At 47.6% G+C, this 15,344-nt stretch overlaps 1 protein-coding gene across 2 annotated transcripts in view; it reads left to right on the top strand.

Annotated features, from left to right (window-relative positions):
• ZGRF1 (zinc finger GRF-type containing 1) overlaps nucleotides 1–14,626 on the top strand; it is an 829,426-nt gene extending 814,800 nt beyond the window's left edge. For both annotated transcript variants that reach the window (XM_078676730.1, XM_078676729.1), the window contains exon 31: nucleotides 13,401–14,626. The gene's annotated coding sequence lies outside the window, so the exon portion shown is untranslated. The remainder of the gene's footprint in view (nucleotides 1–13,400) is intronic.
• Nucleotides 14,627–15,344: the final 718 nt, after the last annotated feature.

The raw sequence follows: 15,344 nt of genomic DNA, 5'->3' as shown, positions 1-15,344 counted from the left end.
GTCTAGCTCTAGCTGCTTATTGCTTTCAGCAAAAAAAATCAGCTGCCAGTTGATGTCCCAAAGAGTACAGTCTTTGGCCCTCTACTTGTCCCTCTCTATCCTATGTATTTTGATAGAGTTGTCTTCTTTTTCGTTTTTTATTTTATTTCTACACAAATGTTCCCCAAATCTTTTACAACTTTCACCCCCCACCCTGTAAAATTGAATATCCAACTGTCTTATATCCATCTAGGACCAAATGGCTCTCTGATTTATTATGCTGAACCTTTCAAGGACTAATGTTGTCTATTTCCTTGGTTAAGCCTCTTACCCCCTACCCATCCCTGAAACCTAAAACCCCTTACTATCCTTTATATCTACCTGAACACTAAAGACTCCTTACATCCCCTTACCCATCCCCTTACCCATCCCAGAAACCTAAAACCCCCTTGCTGCTCCACACCCGTACCCATGCCTGATCTCTAACCCACCCTTACTGCCTTTTACCCTACCCATCCCTGAACCCTAATAACCCCATTATGTGTAAAGCGTTTGTGCAACACAACACACAGTAACACAATTAAAACACCAAAACGTTTAGACAGACAATAATTTTATAAACTAATCAAGACCAAAATGACAAAAAAACAATTAGTAGAACCTGAGGTATGAATTTTAAAAGAATATCTGAAAATATAGTGCTTAGAGTCTTAAAGATTCAACCAGGGGATATCTGTCCATGCTTGAGGGGTAAATCCAAAGGTTTGGGCTGACCGCGATGGAGCACGGGTCGGATACTGGGACCAGCATTGGCCTGCTGAGACAGTACCTTTGGTTGGGAGCCGCATCAATGACGAGATGGGAGGAGTAGGCAGGCAATGCATCTGTGCCGATCCGTGGGATTCGTAGGTGATGCGTCATCATCGTCAAGCCAAGCACTCAGGAATGCTTCGCCATCGAGCAGCACTGAAGATAGGCGACATGTTATCATCGGGTGAAATACACTGGTTCCGATCAGCTAAACAACTGCACTGGGAAGATTCTGATAGTTGCAGTACAGAAAAACCCACTTCCAAAGGCTTAGGACTGCATTGACACCACTTGGCAGGGCAGGACTCACAGATGGTGTTGCAGGGTTGCAGGAAGTCTTTGATGTCCCTGAAACTTTAGAACAGGGGGTAAGTCAGCATGCCCTTGGAGTCACTCTGGGTTCAAGTAAGATGGGTTCAGTCCTTTCATCAGCACGGCAGACGGTAGCAGGCAGCACAACAGAGCAGAAAAGCAGTTCTTCCAGAGCAGCAGTCCAGCAGAGTGGCAATCTTTGTAGCAGTACAGCAGTCCTTCCTCTTGGGATATTTCTTTACAGGTCCAGTAGTGCCTGGTTTGGTGGAGTCAGAGACCCAGTTCTTTAACCCAGTTTAGCTTTTGAAGTGGAGATGACTTCAAAGAAGGGTCTTTGAAGTGCACAGAAGTTTTTTCTTCCAAGCCCTGGCTCCAGACTATCTGTAAGGGATAATCAGCCCTTTGTGTGGGGACAGGACACTGCCCAGTCAGGTGTAAGTGTCAGCTTCTCTCACCTTCCCTTCCTGTCCAGGATGAGCCATCAGGATGCAGATGGGCACTCAGACACACCTAACCTTCCTGTGTTTGTGGCTGTCTAAGAGGAATGCACAAAGTGAAGCTGTCACCCACCCCAGACGTGTATTGGAGACGGCTGCAGGCAAACAGAGCTTTAAGAGCAGAGAAATGGCAACCTTCTAAAAGTGGTATTTCTAAAATAGTAATGTTAAATCCAACTTTACCAGTAAAGGGGATTTAGCATTACCATTTGAAAGATATAAAACATGACATGGCTACTTCTTCTCAATCAGGAATTACAACCTAAAATGTGTAATAAGAAATTACCAACGTTAGCCTATGAGAGTGGTAGGCCTCACAGTAGTGAAAAACAAATGTAGGTGCTTGCCACTAACACAATATGCAAAACTTAAAAGTATATGTCGTACCCTTTATTACCCAGCACCCTGCCCTACAGGGTACTCAGTGCCTACCTTAGGCGTGATGCATGTGTAATAAAAGGGTGTTTAAGGCTTGACAAGGGGTTATAACTACCAAGTCGAAATGGGAGTAAACTGCACATACAGGGCCTGCAGTTGCAGGCCTGAGACAGGTTTGAAAGGCAACTTGTGTGGGTGACACAATCGGAGCTGCATTAAAATTACAGGCCTTGGTATATGGGATGCCACTTAACGAAGGACTTACAAGTAAATTAAATTTACCAACTGTGAACAAACCAATGTTACCATGCTTAGGGGAGAAGCACATCACTTTAGCGCTGATCAGCAGCGGTAAAGTGCTCAGAGTCTTTAGTCCAACAAAAAGAATCAGCAAAAAGAGGAGGTAAGCAGGCAAAAAATCTGGGGGGAGATCACCCTAAGGCTGACAGGTCTAGCAGTCCTGTAATGGGCTGCAACATTTTCTTCACAGTTGTGAGCAGCCAATCAGTTCACTCAGTACTGCAGTCCTTTTGGCAAAATGGCAGATGAGAGAAAAAACTCCCATGGCAAATCAGAATGCCCTATTTTTGTAATATTTAATATTGCTGGACTACTGCAAGTTTGAGCTTATTTTTTAACTGCTTCATGCTGAACTCAAGCCACTCTTTAACTGCTAACTCTGCAAATGCAGCTAAACAGATTTACACCAAATCACAAAAGCATTCTTACTGAGGACAGTTTAAACTTTTTGGCAAATTTGGTGTAATTCCATTTACCCGTTTTTTTCTCTTTCAGAGAACAAAGATTTCTATGGGACCTAACATGGGAAGTTAGTGTTTTGCCCTCACCACCTTTTTTTGGCCCCTCCCCACGAATCATCACAAAACTTTCCATGAAGGCACTAAAGTTATTAGTGAAACAAAAAACGCTTCCTACGAAAACTATGACCTGTAATTTATTTAGTAGTGTTTACTGGTTTTCAGTCATGAGACTGAAGTCCTTGAGAGATGCGTCAGAAATTACGGACCTCTCAGGGCATGTATGAGTAGGGTATTGGCAAGCAGAAAAGAGGGTTATTGGTGGGGAAAGAAAAGAACGAATGAATGTAGCTGTGGTAGTAATGTAGCATGCAAGTTAACAGTATGTATTGCTTATGCTGTAACTAGCTACAAATTTGCTGACTTACAGTATGGGAGTACGTCCTGCTAAGATTGCTGCTGCTTTGGTGGCATATGATGGCAGGCAGTGGAGGATAGCATTAGAATGTAATGCCCACTTAGGAAGAATGTCACCTAACTTTCGTCACAGGAGGCTGTGAGGCCTCCTCTGAATGTGGGTCAACTTACCAATCTTTACAGATATTGGACTATTGGAGCAGCGAGATTCACAAGTGAGTAAAGGCTTGCAAAACCAAACAACAGGGAAATTTGCCAGTTATACATAAATTGCATAATAACTTACACCACCATAGATTTAAGTTTTTATCAGTGTTGTACTATGTAAGGTAATATGCAGAGCATCACAGCAATGCAAACTCTACTTATGTCAGTTACGTATAATTGGCAAGTTTGCAGGTTTATTTTTTAAACAGTAGTGCTTTTTCAAGGAAGTTCTTTTTAACATAAATTAAAATCTTACTACCTTCCTCATAAATAACTTCACTTTAACACCAGAGCCACATCAACGGTTAGAACCTCACCCCAAACTGACTGTGAGGTTGTAATGTTCCTGATGTAGCAGATCTTTTCCTGAGCCTTGGAACATGGTTCCTACTGCTTCTGGTGCAAACAGCTCCTTTACGTTAAACTGTGAACTTGCCCTTGACATTTAGGAGGAATCAATTCGTTATCACATCCATCTACTTTTCGGTACCTTCCTATCCCATGTAAATAAGTATCCCAAAATGTGCATTGTTACTCTGTTTCCTTTTGCAATATCTGGCATCCCTTAATATCCCCTGGGTTTGCATAGCAGACCCTTGCTCTCCAACTGCCAATTGGCGACCGTTGCTGGGCATAGTTCTCCTTGCCAGATCAGGATGTGGGAGAGGGCTGTGTCACCCATCTCCTTTCTTGAGGTGTTTGCAGTGGCTATACCCTCATTAGTAGCCCTTTGTTTAAGGCCTTATGAGGCATATAAACAACTCATAGCATACAAAAGAGGCCTGGTCCTGGCCAAAATAAATTACTTATTCACCTCCTTACTAGAAGCTCTTATCTGAAAGAGACACTTTAGTGATAGATTCCTTACCTTTGAAAACCCCCAGGCGTCAGACTGGATCTGGAAAGTTTTTTCTGCTTAGCAGTACCCCTGCGTGCCAATAGGTGGCGTGGTGCGGCTCCACGTACGTCACTGGCATCGTGAGTGCCGAGATGACGTCACGGGGACTACATAGGCGCCACCCATGCGTGCTGACATCAGTTCTTTCTTTTTCCGCACCAAAAGCTCAGATCTGGATTGAGCACGTACCTCAGTCATTTTTGACTACTTTTTTGAGACTTTTTGTCTCCCTCTCTTGTCTCCTGGTGCACGTAGGGATGCCCGGCTTTAAGTCTTGTGGGTCGTGCATGCCTGGAGACCGACCATGACTCCTGGGACTGTCGGGCCATGGCCCCGAAGTCCTTGCGGGAGTGGTGCCGGAAGTTGCTTGAGGTCCGGCACTCCTCTCACTGCCGCTCCGGGTCTAGAGGGCATTCGTGGGACCGCTCGCGGGAGCGGAGCCATCGCTCCTCGGGCTCTAAGTCTTCGCCTTCAGATTCCAGTAAGCAACGGCATAAAAAGAAGACGAAGAAGCGTGTTCGCTCTCTGTCCCCCGTCGCTCCTCGGAGGCTGACGAGGGGGACAGGGGCTCCGCCAGGCGGCTCCCCCGGAGCCTGGGAGTCCCACGGCCTACCCGCTATACCCGGGTCCGTCGGCGACTCCTGAACAAATGCAAGACGTTCTTGCTGCCATGGACCGCCTTTTTAGGCCTCAGGCTCACTCCGGCACGCCTGCGGGCCCCGCGGTCCCGTGTCCAGATCCTGTTGGCCCGGCGGTACCGCCTCTGGTGCCAGGCCCGGAGCCACTGGATCCAGTGCCTTCGGCTCTGGCCCCGGCACCACAAGGTGCAGCGCCGCTGGCTCCGGCCCCGGCGCTGCCCTTGACTCCGGCCCCAGCGCCGCCCCAGGCTCCACCACAGGCACCGCACTGGGTACCGTTCATCCCACCCCTGCCCCGGTTCTCGGACCATTTCTTTCTGGCCTGGGATCCGCATTGGGATGCGGCTCCAGCTCTGCCCCAGCCGGTGCCTCTCCCGGTGGTGCGAGGCCCCCTCTCCGGCCCTGCCGCCGCGGCTGGCTCCTTCTACCCCGGAGCCAGACGAGGACTGGGACGGCTTTGAGGACCCCCGACTATAGAGTAGGGCGCTTCCTACACTATGGTGCTGCGTCGAGCCGCGGAGGCTCTCCATCTCGACATCCCTACGGTGGCCCTTAAGACCAACCTTCTTACGGAGGTGCTCCAGATGGCATCTACACCGTCGGAGCCGCTGCTCCCTTTCAATGAGGCCCTTACCATAGTCCTCTTGGGCACTTGGTTGCGGCCGGCCTCTGGGGCTCTGGTGGATAAGAACGTCGCTAGGCGTCATCGCCCGGTGCCTGGTGATCCTGCCTTCTTGACCACTCACCCCACGCCTGAGAACCTGGTCATTCAGGCCTTGACGTCGCAGCTCCGTCGGATAAAGACTCTAAGAAGCTGGACCAATATGGCAAGAGGTTGTTCTCCTCCAGGCTGTTCTTTCCCAAGCGATTGCAGAAGGCAAGGTTGCGGCGAAGTTTGCCATCAGGTGTGGTCTGGACACCGCTGATTCGTTGGGCAGGACGATTTCAATGACTGTGGCATTGCGGCACCATGCCTGGTTGCGATCTACCGGGTTCTCGCCCGATGTCCAGGGCTCGCTCGTGGACATGCCCTTTGATGGCTCCCGCCTCTTTGGCGACAAGTCTCACAGTGCCCTGGAGCGCTTTAGAGACTCGCGAGCCCCGGCCAATTCCTTGGGGCTTTCGACGAAGGGCCCTGCTGCGCCTGTGTTTCGTTCCTGTCGTGGCAGGGGCACCCAGGCACGCTCTTCCAGCAAGCCTGTGCAGAACCAGCCTCAGCACGGCCGTGGATTCTGCAGGGGCGGGTCTGGTAACCAGCGTGCGGGCCAGTCCACTTCCACCCCCCCTGCTTCCGCCTCTAAGCCTTCCTAATCCGAGCTTCAGGGAGCACCCCACGCCGGTGGGTGGCAGGATCCGCCACCACCTCCACCACTGGCGCGAAATGACATCAGACAAGTGAGTGCTGCAGATAATCAGCCAAGGTTACGCACTCCCCTTTCTGTCCTCCCCTCCGACCATGCCACCTCGATGCCACCGCATGTCGGGGGATCGTTTGGCGCTTCTCCAACAGGAAGTCGCGGCCCTCTTGGCCAAGGGGGCCATCGAGTACGTTCCTGGGCTAAAAGTAGGGAGTGGTTGCTATTCCCACTACTTTCTGGTCCACAAGAAGGAAAAAGGAGGTCTGTGTCCTATCTTGGACCTCCAGGACGTGAATCGCTTCCTCCGGTAGGAGAAGTTCAAGATGCTCACCCTGGCTCAGGTCTTGACTGCTCTCGACCCTAGAGAATGGATGGTAGCATTGGACTTGCAGGACGCATATTTTCACATCCCCGTCCTGCCAGCTCACCGGCGTTACCTGCGGTTCACGGTAGGCCAGGAACATTTTCCGTTTACCGTGCTCGCCTTCGGCCTTTACAGCAACCCTCGGGTGTTCACGAAAGTGATGGCGGTGGTCGCAGCTCATCTGCGCAGGTCAGGGGTGTCAGTCTTCTCCTACCTCGACGACTGGTTGTTGAAGGCGGGCTCGCCCCGGCGGTCGTCCACCACCTTCAGACTAAGGCCAACCTCCTGCACTTGCTGGGGTTCTCCCTCAACGTGCCAAAGTCGCACCTGAGTCCCTCTCAGAAGCTTCCCTTCATCGGAGCAGTTCTGGACTTAACGCAGTTTCGGGTTTTTCCTCCCGAGCAGTGAGTCCGGGATATTCAGGCTATGTTTCCGAGCTTTCAGCCTCTATCCCAGGTTTCCATCAGGATGACCCTCCGGCTCCTGGGCCTGATAGCCTCCTGCATCCTGCTAGTGCGACATGCCAGATGGCATATGCGGGCTCTGCCGTGGGACCTGAAGTTTCAGTGGACACAGCATCAGGGCAACCTGTCCAATCGTGTCCAGATCTCGGAGGGTACTGCAGGACATCTGCAGTGGTGGCTCACGAATCGCGATTGGGTCAATGGCAGATCCCGCTCCCTTCCCCAACCGGAGCACACAGTGGTGACGGATGTGTCCCTCCTGGGAAGGGGAGGCCGCTTGGGAGAGGCGGAGATCAGAGGCCTCTGGTCTCCGGCGGAGTCCCAGCTCCATGTCAACCTTCTGGAGCTGTGGGCGATCTGACTTGCACTGAAGGCATTCCTTTCCTCTGTCCGGGGAAGTGTAGTGCAGGAGTTCACGGACAACACCACCGCCATGTGGTATTGCAACAAACAGGGCAGGTGGGGTCCTGGACTCTGTCAGGAGGCTCTGCGCCTCTGGACATGGCTGGAAAATCAAGGCATTACCTTGGTGGTTCAACACGTGGATGGTTCTCTGAACGCCAGGGCGGACGAACTCAGCCGCCAGTGCTTGATGGATCACGAAGGGCGTCTGAACTCGGATGTGGCGCAAGGTCTCTTTCTGCAGTGGGGAGAGTCTTGGTTAGATCTATTCGCCACCGAAGAGAACGCACAATGTCATCAGTTCGGCGCGTTGGAATTTCCAAGGCGGCACTTGCTCGGAGACGCTTTTCATCTTGAGTGGAACTGTGGTCTACTGTACGCTTTTCCGCCTATACCACTTCTGCCCAGAGTGCTGAAGAAGATCAGGCGCGACCGGACTCAAGTTATTCTTGTGGCTCCGGACTGGGCTCGAAGAGTATGGTATCCCGAACTACTCAGTATGATTATCAATCCCCCGAACCGTCTGCCTCTTCGGGAGGATCTTCTGTCGCAGCAGCAGGGGAGGATGTATGACGTTACAACGCAGGCTATTACAACGCCTGCCTTTACAACGCGGTTTTTACATCGCATACCATTACAACGCATAGCGCTTTTGGGTGCTGGATACTGAATAGTTTAATTTACTATTCCAACTCCAGTCCCCGTGGACACTAGGGAAGGTGTTGGATAGTTAAATTAAACTTATTCCCTATCCTGGAGCGCCCCCCAGCGCAATGCGTTGAAATAGTTTGCGTTGTAATGACCGCGTTGTAATTGTAGTGCGTTGTAAAAGTTTTGTTGTAAGTGATGTTTACCGCAGGAGATGGTCCTCCACCCGAATCTTTCCAGCCTCCACCTCCATGCGTAGAGATTGAGCGGCGACAGTTGACGGCTTTCGATCTTCCTCCCGAAGTCTGTGATGTCATTACGGCAGCCAGGCGTTCCTCCACTAAAACGGTATACGCCTGCCGATGGAACAAATTTGTGGCATGGTGCACAGCAAAACCTGTGGATCCCCTTTCGGCCCCTTTTTCTGAGGTACTTCTGTTTCTCCTATCTTTGGCCTAGCAGGGCTCTACTCTGGGCACTATCAAAGGCTATCTTTCTGCCATTTCCACCTTCCTGAGGCTTCCTTATCAGCCTTCTCTTTTTAAGTCTCCGGTTGTTAACCGCTTTCTCAAAGGCCTCAATGGGACTTAAATCTTGTCTTGACCTTTCTGATGTGCGCTCCTTTTGAGCCCCTTCATAACTGTCCTTTACGTCTTCTTACTCTAAAGACGGCTTTCCTGGTGGCTATCACCTCTGCCAGAAGAGTGAGTGACCTCCAGGCTCTTTCTTCTAAACCTCCGTTCCTTTCTGTTCATCCGGACAAGGTAGTTTTGAGGACCCGTCCTTCTTTCTTGCCAAAGGTTGTCACGCCCTTCCACATCGGGCAGACCATCACTTTGCCCAACTTCTTTCCGCCTCCACATCCTTCCAGGGAAGAGGAGAGGCTCCGCCATCAGGACCCAAAAAGTACGCTTGCTTTCTATCTGCAGCGTACACAGCAGCTCCGGGTGGATGATCAGCTCTTTGTTGTCTACGTGGCTGCCAAAAAGGTCGGGCTGTGCACAAACGGACCATTTCCCGGTGAGTCGTTCTGTTCAGCAAAGGAGCCTCCTGTGGGGTTGCGTACCCATTCGACCAGGGCAACTGCAGCCACTACTGCCTTGGGACGCGGTGTTCTCTTGCAGGACATTTGTCAGGCAGCTACATGGGCCTCGCTGTACACGTTTACTAAACATTACTGCCTTGACAGTCAGGTCCGGAGAGACCGCTTCTTTGGCCGTTCTGTGCTCCGTGACTTTTTGGTGTAATCCTGTTCGCAGACCCACCACCAGCGTTGGTATTGCTAGGGTATCTATTCTAAGGTAAGGAATCTATCACTAAAGTGACTTTTTCAGATGCACAAGTTACTACTTGTGTAACGATATATCTGTGAGAGACATTAGTTAATGATAGATTCCTTACCGCCCCACCCATCCTCCCCGTTCTGCGAACTGATTACTAGGGTTAAGGGTTAAGGTCATCCCCTTTTAGGGCCCTAGTTTTATGCACCTGTGGTCAGTATCTTGCATGGCTCTGCGTTTCGGCGCGGAAAGTCGTGTACAGAACTGACGCAGCTCGCATGGTTGGCGCCTAAGTAGTCCCTGTGACGTCATCCCCTCGCTCACGGTGCCAGTGATGGACGCGGAGCCACATGACGCCACCTACTGGCGCGTCGGGGTACTGCTAAGCAGAAAAACTTTCCGGATCCAGTTTGACGCCTGGGGATATTCTAAGGTAAGGAATCTATCACTAACTAATGTCTCTTACAGATATATTGTTACACAAAGTAGTAACTTGTGCAACTCACACAACAACTCTTTGCCACCATAGAAGCCTTTGCGAACCCCAGTTGGCTTTCTAGTGGAGCATTAGCCTCTCAAGCATTCTGTGATGCTCTGACTAGACATCTCTTCCTTAAAATCCAGGTGAGCTTTGTTGAGTGAGTGGGGTGCAAACTGACCAGCATCCTGGGAAGAGTATTTAATATTCTATCTCCTGCGACTGGGAGAGTCTTACTGAAGTTGAGGTGTAGCCTCACTTGAGAAGTTCTAAAGCTGGGTTACCTGTTGATCGTTGCCTAGTTACCAGCCAGAGATCCCTTGCTCTAACAATGGCAGGTAGTGTTAGTGACATATTTAACTGCTCCTTCAGATTTGGTGCTGTTCCTGGCCTGTGGAAGACCCGGGGTGTCACTCTATTATTGAAGAATGTCCAGTTGATCTGGAAGACATATGCACCCAGTCACCTAACACACTGCTTTCAACCACATGCATGGTGCAGGAAAAACTAGGTTGCCTGATAGCTCTAGAAATTTCTGGTACCTTCTCATGCTCTCAATCCCTGACAATGCGTGTATTTGCCATGCTGTCTGATAGAAACCACATTGGTCATGGCCCTGGATGATACCATGTGACATCAGAGCTATCCTGGATGATGGCAATATGGCTGGATAGTTTAACTGGACTGCTCTGCTGTTTGAATACAGTAGATATTCTGTACAGATTCAAAGATTTGTGCAGGTTTGTATCAAAGGCACAGTGGTTCTACCTCTTTTTGGAAAACCATCTTCACTCACTTTTTATACCGCCTTTTGTGTCTAAGAAGATTGCAGTGTAATGTGGAATCTTTTAGGGATTCTCTCTATTACCTTTGCAGTTTAATGTATATATGTGGCTCTTGTACCAGATTGTTAGATCCTTAAGATGAAAGGGGCTCTCGTACGCTGATGACACTTCTTTACTTGGCTTGATAGGTAGGTAGCCTTTTCTAACTTGAACATCGAAGTTGTTTCGGGGCCATCCTGCACTGGGTGAACCACTACGTTCTCAGATTAAAAGCAAGCAAAACTAAGCTGATTGTGAATGCCAATCAAAAGGCCGGTTGGAGCTATGCTTTATGACCTGCTACCAATTTTACGTTGTTCATGATCATACAAAAGGTAAAATTCCTGGGGCCTGTTCTTAACTAGGTCTTTTTTACGATGGCCCAGATCAATCCAGCACTAATCCTTGTTTTTATGTTTTCTAATGATCAGGAAAGTACTATGGATTATCCAACCCACACTTCTGTCACAGTGGGCATCTCAAGCATACTCTCATGCCTTTGTACTACTATAGCAGTTCTTATCTAGGTCTGCTAACATATGGACTTGTTAAACCGCAAAGGATCCATGTGGCACATGAACAGGTTTGACAATGTATGTATATCCTGCAGAGGTTTGCAGTGGTTGGACGTGGACCAGTGAATCTAGCTTGAGCAACTTTGCATCATTCATTGATGCTTTTACCGGAAAAAAATCCTTCAAATTCAGCTTCTTATTTCCGTCACGTTTTCCTGTGAATTCTTTCTACTCTGAGAGTAGCTTTATACTGAGACCCCCACGTATTTTCAGAATTTGCTATGGAGGCCACTCTCTGATACTTGTGGTCAGGCTGTGAAATCACCTTCTTCAGAAACTTAAAACAACTACAGAATTACTAAGAGTTTGGAAAAGTCCTGAAGATCGACCTGTTCTTTTACCCTGATGTTCTTGTGTAATGGTGGTATCTTGGTGCTCGGAGTCGTTTTGAGGTCATGTTAAATTAGACCGCATTGTATTTGTAACCAGTGTTCTTAGAATGGGCTTTGTGTTTTTGGTTTTGATTGGTTATAGCCCGCCGTGGAGGCCTATACCAGCTATTAAAGGCCCTCTCCAGCGTTAAAGGCCCGAGCCGAAGGCGAGGGCCTTTAACAAGGGAGAGGGACTTTAATAGCCGGTATAGCCCAGCTACGAAGGGCTATAAGGCTATTAGAACATTCTGCCACTAGAGGGCAGAAGGTTCTAACAAAAAAAACAAAGTCTTATGGGAGCGTGAGGGGATTGGAATCCCCTCAAGCTCCCTGAAGCCTTTGTTCACAGCCAGAGCTGTGAACAAAGAAACATTGGAATGTTGGAGCTCCGGGCTTATACCAACCATTATAAGCCTGGAGCACTCCAGTGTTTTCAATGGAGCTCCCAACGTTCCAATGTTCTAATAAGTAATATGCTTGCACTTTTGATATCAAGAAACTATTGTTTTATTTTATTACCATTTGTGATTTAGCACTTCATGACTGCATGTTCTGCTCCTTCCTCTCTCTATCAAGCATGCCCTTGTCCTATTTCCCTCACTGCCTCACCTTTCTCCCTACCAGTAATCATCTTTGTTCTCTCGTCCTTCTGACACTGAGCTTTGCTTTGGCTCCACATCATGCTCTCTCTGTCTCTTTCTCGACCCTCACCTGCACCCTTTCCTCGCTCTCTTGACTTTCTGTCCCTCACCATCATCTGCCTTTTGTCAGTATTGGTTTTGCCAGTGCAAGATGCTTTTAAAATGGGCCAATAGTAGCAGCCAGCCATCTTGGAAGTATACTTTATATCAGGCCATTTTTTTTCATACTTCCAAAATGGCAGCACAATGTGGCGCGATGAAGGATTTATAGAACATGCACTTCCAAAATGGCCACCACGTTGTATCACACACCTCGGCGGCCATCTACTTAACAGCCAACTTGGAAGTATAAAAAAAATATACTTTTAAGGTTGTCTGCCACGACTATTAGTTTTACCAATCCCGGTACACTTTTAAAAGCATTGGCAAAGTCAACAGGTATGGCCTGACAGGACTGGCAAAGTGAATGATTAGTTTTGCCAGTGCATATTGTTACTTTGTTCCTCAGCACCATGGTGCCATGATGTGATTCATGCCCCAAATTAAAAATAACATCAGTCAAATCAAAATAAATTGGAACACAAAGTAATCTTCATCCTCCATGAAATGAATGTGAGTTGTGAACCAGACACACATCACCTGACCTATTATGACTAATGCAGGGGGGGGCAAGAGAAAGGAGAGAGCAGTGGAAAGTGACATGCAGGAAAGAGGAAACCATTTACTTTCTGATACATCTAAATATTCAGAAGTGAGGCAACTAAATATGTGTGGGAACGACCTGAGTGCCTGCTGATGCGCTGTTTGCACAGAGTTGTGAACTGAGTCTTGGAAATTCCAAAGTGAGAATGGGTAGGAAAGTCCTTCATATACCCTATCTGTATTGTAAGATACTTTTTCCTTACTTATGTCATCTGCAGGAGGCTAGACTCAATGGCCGATGTCATGGTGTCTGAATGTTATTATATATTTTGTTGTCTGCAAATCATAAGAGTTATTGTTATGTTAAACAGTAAAAGCGTTTTAACAAAAAAGCCTATCTAAAAAATGTAAACTTTCTGTAACAAAGCTTGCCTTTGATAGATGTTTTCCTTCTTCCAGAACGGCTCCGGTGAACGGCCGCTAACAAATGCTTCCAAGCTGAGAAGAACTTCCCTTATCCAGTCCAACAATGGGAGGAAGGTCAACAATCTCCTTATCAGGACAACCAGTTCATACATTTTAGGTGTTGCCTAAGACAAAGTATGCGCTATCTATTGTGAGACCTCTCTTTAGGTTGCACGGGAATTAGAGACCGCCCACTGGCTGGTTTCATTATCACTTTCTCAGTTGCTTGCTTCAAAGACAGTACATGCGCTGTCTCTTGCGACACTCTTGTTACCTTACAGGAGGCTTAGAGGCTGCCCTCTGCTTATCTTTTTGCTTTTGCTTGCAGTCCCCAATCTCCCCTCTGTTGTCTGGCTGCTTGAAGTCCCCACCCACCCTCTGTTGTCTGTGTGCCCCCCCCCCCACCCCCCATGCCCTTGCACCTGTCCTTCTCTTCCTCCCTCTATGTTGCCTCTGGGAAGCACATGGCTAAAAATAAATTTACAAGTACTGTGACGCAGCTGGTGCTGGCCACAGCATAGTGCTTTTTGTTATTACTTTTTGCCAGCTGCACAGCATGCCTACTTAACATTGACAAATCCAAGAACTCTCATAGGAGAAACCTATCAGCTTTGCCAATGCTTTTTAGTATCTGCTGTACTGCTCAGTCCTCTCAACAGGGCTTACTGGATTTCTATTTTTAAAATATTATTTTAACTGTGATATGTGTACAAAGAGCACTTGAAATATTTGATGTATTTATATATGTATATTTTTGATAACATGGTTAATTTTATTCAAGTTTAACTGTTCTGCATGGTATACTTGGGTTTCCATTAAAAGTGGGGCTGTATTTCCATTTCTGTGGAAAACCACTGTTGTAGGCCAAAACGGGATTACATGAGGCACAGTATTTCTGGGCACGAATTTAACCAATGAACGTAAGCAGGTGAAACTTATACCGAAAAAGAGAGCGGTATTCGGTACAAACATGCAGGTATAAGTGTGGTATTAGCACCTCTTGTCTGTTATTCTCCATTCCTAGCTCCAAACTTGGATAGGTCTCATAATAGTGCAATAATATCACCCGGTAGCAGTGCAGTGCACATCACCACACCGTATTTATCCTGAAGCTAGTAATGGGCCCAGGTGTGTCTTATGGATAATATATGTTGGTTTGTATATTTTGTACAGGCTGTTTTAATGCAGAACTCTGAAGGTAATAAAGAAAAATACTTCTATTGGGTGGTGGTTGCGTGGTCATTTTTATTTGTGACTGACAGAGGCCTATTGCGGAATGTTAAAGGGTTACAAGTGGTTGCTGTTCTGTTATTCCCTTGTGTGCTCCTTTGTGTTGGCCTATACCGTGATTCTGCTGCCTTGTTATTGTGCAATAAAGTTTAACTTCAGTGCTGTCAGCCAATATGTAGCCTGTGCTGGAGAAGTACATATTATACTCTCACAATAGATCCTACCACGCTTAACTCAAGGTAAAAAGTGATGATCTGTTCCTGTCGCTCCAATGGAAATATTAATAATTTCTGTTAGGCCCCTCACACACCTGTTGGATCTGGGGGTCTCTAGTTGGCAATGGTATTCACCTTTGTCCAAATAGGGACCCTTACTTCTAACTCAGGATAAGGGGATTACTCGCCTTAATAACCCCTGCTCACCCGCTTGGTAGCTTGGCACGAGCAGACAGGCTTATCTCGGAGGCAGTGTGTTAAACATTTGTGAATATACACAGTAATACAGGGAAAACACTACAGATGGACACAACACATGTTTTATAAAAATAAGTATTCTTTATATAGACTTAACACAAGACCACAAACAACAAAAATCCACAATACCACACTTAAGATTGCTTAAAAGATGATTAAAGTTGCTTAGTTCAAGTTGATGATAAATGCGACAAAGTTCTCAACAAAGTACCTGGATGCGTAACGCAAAGTAAAC

The sequence above is a fragment of the Lissotriton helveticus genome, chromosome 2_1 (assembly GCF_964261635.1).
Source record: "Lissotriton helveticus chromosome 2_1, aLisHel1.1, whole genome shotgun sequence".
Classification (NCBI taxonomy): Eukaryota; Metazoa; Chordata; class Amphibia; order Caudata; family Salamandridae; genus Lissotriton; species Lissotriton helveticus.
This window is presented reverse-complemented; position numbering and strand designations above follow the sequence as displayed.